Below are 6,000 nucleotides of genomic sequence, written 5' to 3'. Positions count from 1 at the left end.
TAGGCTGATCAGGGCTTTGATATCCCAGTACCAAGACCAATTGTGCAAAGATTTTAGAAGGATTTCAAACCAAACAAATGGAGGTTCATACTTGGCTATCCAAAATCCTTATTTCAACAGTCTGATAGAAATATATCAGTCCTGCATTTATTGTATCCTGTGTCTGTTTTTCAGAAACAGGCACTACTCGAAGAACAAACACTATTTCCCCCCACTCCCACCACCAGCACACGTAGATTTTTTTCTGCCTCCTTCCATTTCTTTTATTTTTTGATGTGGGTACTCACATTCACCAAGCAACTTGCCGAGCTCTCTTTCCTTTTGGTGGGTTGGTGGAAAACAGGATCTTAATCCTTTCCACCAGACACATCAAAGGCGAGTTCTGCTGTTGGGTGTGAAGGGGAGCACCCAGAGTTTGCTTTAGAGGGAGGAAGGAGGGGTTGCTCAGAGCTCAGGGCTCTGCTGCTGAGTGAACCACTAAATTGAGCTTACAGCTCAGTTGATGTGAGTTTGGGGAGAGATGGGGATCAAGTCCAACTTCCCAAGGGAAAAGTGCAATCTGCTATTTCATGCCTCATTCCCTGACATCAAAACAAGTGTGAAGGCGTTTTTCTCCTTCTTACCAGACTGAGCAAAGAGATCATCCAGCCTTTAGCCTGTGCTCCTGAGAAAGAACCTCTGAGCTGCTCAGTGTCACAGCAGCATGGAAGCTGACTCCTGAGCTACATGACCCAAAGTCAGGAGGGTAATTCAGGCTGTATTTGAATTTTCTTCAGGCATCAAAAGGCAGAATAGGAGAAGGACAAACTGAATTGAGCTCTCCTGTAAAATCATATATTGGCAGTCAGGGTTGCACAGCTGAGTAAAGAGAGAAATAACAACAAAAAAAGAGAAGCAAACATGCTGAGCAATATATATTGGCTTTTGAATTGTTTTCCTGCTTCTGGATGAGGCAAATAATGCACCCAAGAAAGCACTTCTGCCACTGTTGATATGAGACTACAGATCTGCACGGAATACTTGAAAATGCATAAATTCTTCACTAATTACATCTTAAACAAACATTTAATATAATTTCAGATTTCACCACATCATACTAATGAGCTACAAACAACTGTCCTTTGACCCAGAGCTTACAGCCCCTGGCAATTTCCTTTCTACTTAGCACATCATGAAGTCTTTAGATGGCAATTTTACAATATGACATGGTTAATAATTTGGTCTTTTAGAAGTAAATGAAATAGAGAATATTCTTCCAGGGAATTGAAATTATCAGGATTATGCTGCCTATGAGGAGCTTAATGAAACAGGAACAGAAGCATCAAAGTCACTTTTGACTGCAGAATTTCATGATAAATATATTGAGTTCTTTTCATTTCTGCTTCAACTTTTTGCTTGTAAAAATATTGTGCCAATATCAGTAGGAATTAGACATTGGAATTACCTACTCTGCTGCAGGGGTAAATTTTCAAATGCTTTCACCTCTTCTAGTCTGGTCCTATGTGTTCAGAGAATTGACAGAAATTCCCTTTATATAGGAAATTCTTATAATAAATCTTGCTTTAAAAAAAAAATACTGGACAACCTCAAATTCTAAAATAAATATCTATGGCAAGCAAAAATCCAAGGTTTTTTCCCACCTTCATCCTGCACCTAATTTCTAATGAAGCACTGTGAGCTTCATGTATTTACTTTCCCACTACATAATGGTCAAGCACCTCACAGAAATTAAACAGAATTTCACTCTACTGGATCCACAAAAGTAGTATGGAAAGTTTTTAAAAATTTGGTTTTATATCTTGCTGGTGTAAAAGAAGTGAACAGAGTAGAACTCTCCAGCTACCTTCAAGCTGTGTCAGGAATGATACTAATCTTGCTTCTTTTATGCCCACAAATTGCTTATTTTGCAGAACACATGAGCATTTTCTTACAGTGGAAAACTGAGTTGAACCACACAGTTGAACCTGCTCAAATTCAGAAGACACTGAACAGTCTTGCTCAGAGCTTAAATGGACAAGATGCTTCACTTGACTGTTGCGTTTTTGACTAGAGCTTAGCATTTAATTTACTGAAGATTCTTGCCTTTTAAGAACGTTTCTGGATCTAGTAGTATTAATTTAAAAAAAATGAATCAACATATGTTATATTTAAGACCAAAAAAAAGCAGCAGAATCATGTAAATTAAATTATAAACTAGATTTGAACAAAGGACTGGAAACTGGTCTGTAGAAAATGTCTTCAGGCAGGTTTAAAGTTCACAGTCAAAAGAAGGGAACATTTCTGTTGTTGTCTGTACTTGCTTTATCAGGTCCTTCATTTTGTATGATCAAATTCAACCAACTGTAGCATCATGGTAGCTGTATCATACTACTTCTCCCAGTAGAAATAGTCACATGATTATAATTAATCAGACAATTAAGTACTTTGTTGAACTGGGACTTAAACAGAGGAGCCAGAAAAGGGCTGAAGGCAAAATAGAGCCTATGCATTTTGATCTTCTCTTTATCCCCATGAATACTTCATGGGAAATAACAGGTTGTTTTGAAAGAATCTAAATTTTAAGCACAGTTTGTCCCATAATCTGTATCACACATATGGCAGCCTATGTAACTTTGATACAGAAAATAAATTATTGCACACCAAATACCAAAATGTTAATTATGCTTTTCATTGGCTTCAGATAAATCCATATTTTGTAATGGATTTAGGCATATGGAACTACAGCCCAGGGGCTGAAACAACAGCTTGGTTCTTGCAGGGTTTACAGATCATAGAAACCATGTTGTCAATGTGTCTTTAAAATGACCTTTTGATGGAAAGAGAAAGAATAAACTATAGCTGCTCAGTGAATACTTACAGCGCTGGATGATAATTACTAAAGGAACTGGTCTGAGCAAGAATATATTAGCAGATAATGTTAATTATTGAAGAAAGAACAACAGAATAAATTTGCATCTAGATGTTAAAATGGAAAGCAATGGTACTGAATCTATGTAATACAGTACCTGAAGCAATCACATTTATTTTATGGACTTGAAAAACTGATGAACAAGAAGGTGACTTCTTACTGCAGATGTGCTTCAGGCATTGCTTCATTAACAATACAAGAATGAATAATAAATACTTCAAATAAGCTGTGCTTCTCATATCTGTCTCTAATGACTATGTAATTAAAGTAAGTTGAAAATGGGAAGTCTTGTGTGAAATATAGTTCTTAAATAAAATTAATATCTTCAGCGAACTGGAAATTCTTTTTTTCTCAAAAATCATCACAGGGATTTGTAAAAGATATTTACTAATGAACTTGTAAGCACTGGAAACAAAACCTCACTTTTTCTCATCTGTTGAATGCTATAAAGCAAGAAAGACAGCATGAGGAAACTTGATGGCTTGGAACATGCCTGGTTCTAAAGGGAAGTTATCTATGGTGCTTCAAGATCAATGGAGTCAATGGTACAGAAAGGACAACACAGCTGTTCAAGGCATTTTTTCCAATTTTCCATCCAACACAAAGTTTAAGGAATTTTTCCACCTGTGTGAGCCTGATTTCTGAGTGGTGAGCTTCTCAGAGGTAATCTTCTTAACAATATCTTCAATGTAGGATAAAAAACCCCAGAACTCTACAACAATCCCCCCTGCCCCAATAATTTGTTCATCTTCCTCTTGTTTATCTTGTTTCAGAAACAAAGTGTTTCTATCTGAAACCAAAGACATTTATTGAAACCTACCTTTTTTTTGTTTGTTTTTCACTGAAACCAGTCTCTAGGAGGTTTAGCAGTCAATTCCCCGCTCAAAGAGAAGTAGATGACAGGGTATTTATTTTTTTTAACCTCTAGAGGAACTTGGACTCTTTCAGCCATAGAATTCCCATAGTGGGATACATTTCCCAGTATGCTGTCCCAACTGAGCCCCAGATTAAACATTCTCTTCCAAGGGAAAGAAAAGTGAGTTGGTGGGCAAAGAATGAGCCATATGAAATGGGCATTTCACCACGTGCCCAGGCAGAATGACTGGAGGATTAATGCCAGAAGGGGCCACAGTGACAGTCTCCAGCCATGAACATGAGTGACTGTAAGCACAAACTCATATTTCATCTCAGTTGAATGTGGAGGATTTAGTATGGCCTGATCTGTGTGTTTGAGTTGAAATCTAACTCCTCAGTGGGCAGGCTGTGTCTCAGAAGTCAGATAACAGTAAAATTACATGAGCAGCACAATACTCCATGTTTTGTCTTCTTCAGGCTTCTGAATTTCTTGTGTTTAAGAGTAAACAAACTGTGTTTTAGAAAAAGCAATGAGTAAGTAAGTAAGCAAAGACTTTTGATCCTTTGCTTTCTGCCAGTGAAGATGAGCACACCTAAATAGCTCTAGGCTTGCCAGGGGCTGGTTCACTGATCTGAGATCTGTGTAGGTAGATCTTGAATCTTTGCAGAAAAGAAAGCTGTTGTACATGAGAGCACAGCAGTGTGCTTGAGGATGTAGGTTTGTATTTCTAAATTTCAACCAGGATAGGAAATTTCTTGTTTCTTGATGCTTTTTCATTTTGTGAAAGAAACTCATATCAACTATCTGAAAATTTCATTTGAGATTGTGGCTGCTTTGCACACGTGTCCCATATAATTATCTTAATCCCTACCTCAGTTTTTAAGAGCCAACCCTTGTTGTCTCCAATCTAACCTAGACACTGACCTTCCATTCCCCTGAGACTGGGTCTCATCTGCAGTTCTGGGGACATACAGAGGGACAGCCCCTAGACAGGTCTCATCTGCAATCTCTGTCACTATCAGCCGACTTTATTAGGATCCCAGGATCCTAAAAAAAATCTCAGGATATTTTCTGGATATTAATTTAAGGATATGTAGTAGCTCCTTTTTCCATTAAAGGATAAATGATTACCTTAATGATCTAATATGGCATGGGTAATTTGTTATTATTATTACCACTACTACTACTACTACTACTACTACTACTACTAATGTCTCTTATTCCCTCAATTTTATATGGTGAAAATTCATTATTATTATTATTATTATTATTATTATTATTATTATTGTATCATCTTCCCTCCATTTTGTATGGTGGCAATTCCAAAGCCTTTCTATAATGAACATGTCTCATAACTATGGAGAATCCCAGGATACTATGCTTTGAATAGCTCAAAATGGTTATTTTTTTGAAACAGTAACTCTTTGACACCATTCCACATTTTTTATAACTTTGAAGCTTTCATTAAAAAGGACTGTAAAATCCACTATTTGGTCAGGAATGGCATACTGACATACAGACTCAGAAAATATCTTGCACTTGGCATGTACTAAATCTGCTTTTTCAGATTTACTGAAACATTTTAAACCATTCTTACTGTAGAAGGGAAAATAATCCTTGAATTTAGTCCTACTATAGCTGCAGCATTAATGTGTTTCTTGTTTGAGCTCAGTGACAGAGAGACACTTGACAGAAGGTTCTTTGGATTTCCTTAATTTTATTTTCTCTGTTTTAAAATCATATTTTCTTTTCTTTCCCACAGTTTGGAAAGGAATGGGGAGTAAGACACACAGTGGAAATTTTAGGACAGACTACAAGCTGGAAGACATACAAGCAAGGTGTTTTATTTTACAAAAACTGTCTTTTCCATTCCACAAATGAAGCAAAGAAAGAATTTTTGGAAAATATAAAGAGGAAAACATGAATTTCTTCCAATGACTAGGAATATTAACAGACTTTGCTTTCTGCCAACAGATAACTGGAGTCTTTATTGCTTGTTATAAATTTATCTATCTATTCTGAAACAAAAAATAAATTAGCTTTTAATTCCAGACATATATTTGAAAATGAAATCATTACACTTGTTTCACTGGTTTTATTTTGATATGTTTCCCCACCTGTTGTAGTACTAGAAAAACATGAAGCAAACTTTACAATGTGAGCATTAAATATTCAGTCCAAATGCTAAGTGTCTTCTCATTTCAATGCAGCTGTAAGCTGGTAATGAAGTCCAAGC

The sequence above is a fragment of the Geospiza fortis genome, unplaced genomic scaffold (assembly GCF_000277835.1).
Source record: "Geospiza fortis unplaced genomic scaffold, GeoFor_1.0 scaffold13, whole genome shotgun sequence".
Lineage (NCBI taxonomy): Eukaryota > Metazoa > Chordata > Aves > Passeriformes > Thraupidae > Geospiza > Geospiza fortis.
Note: the sequence above shows the minus strand (reverse complement) of the source record.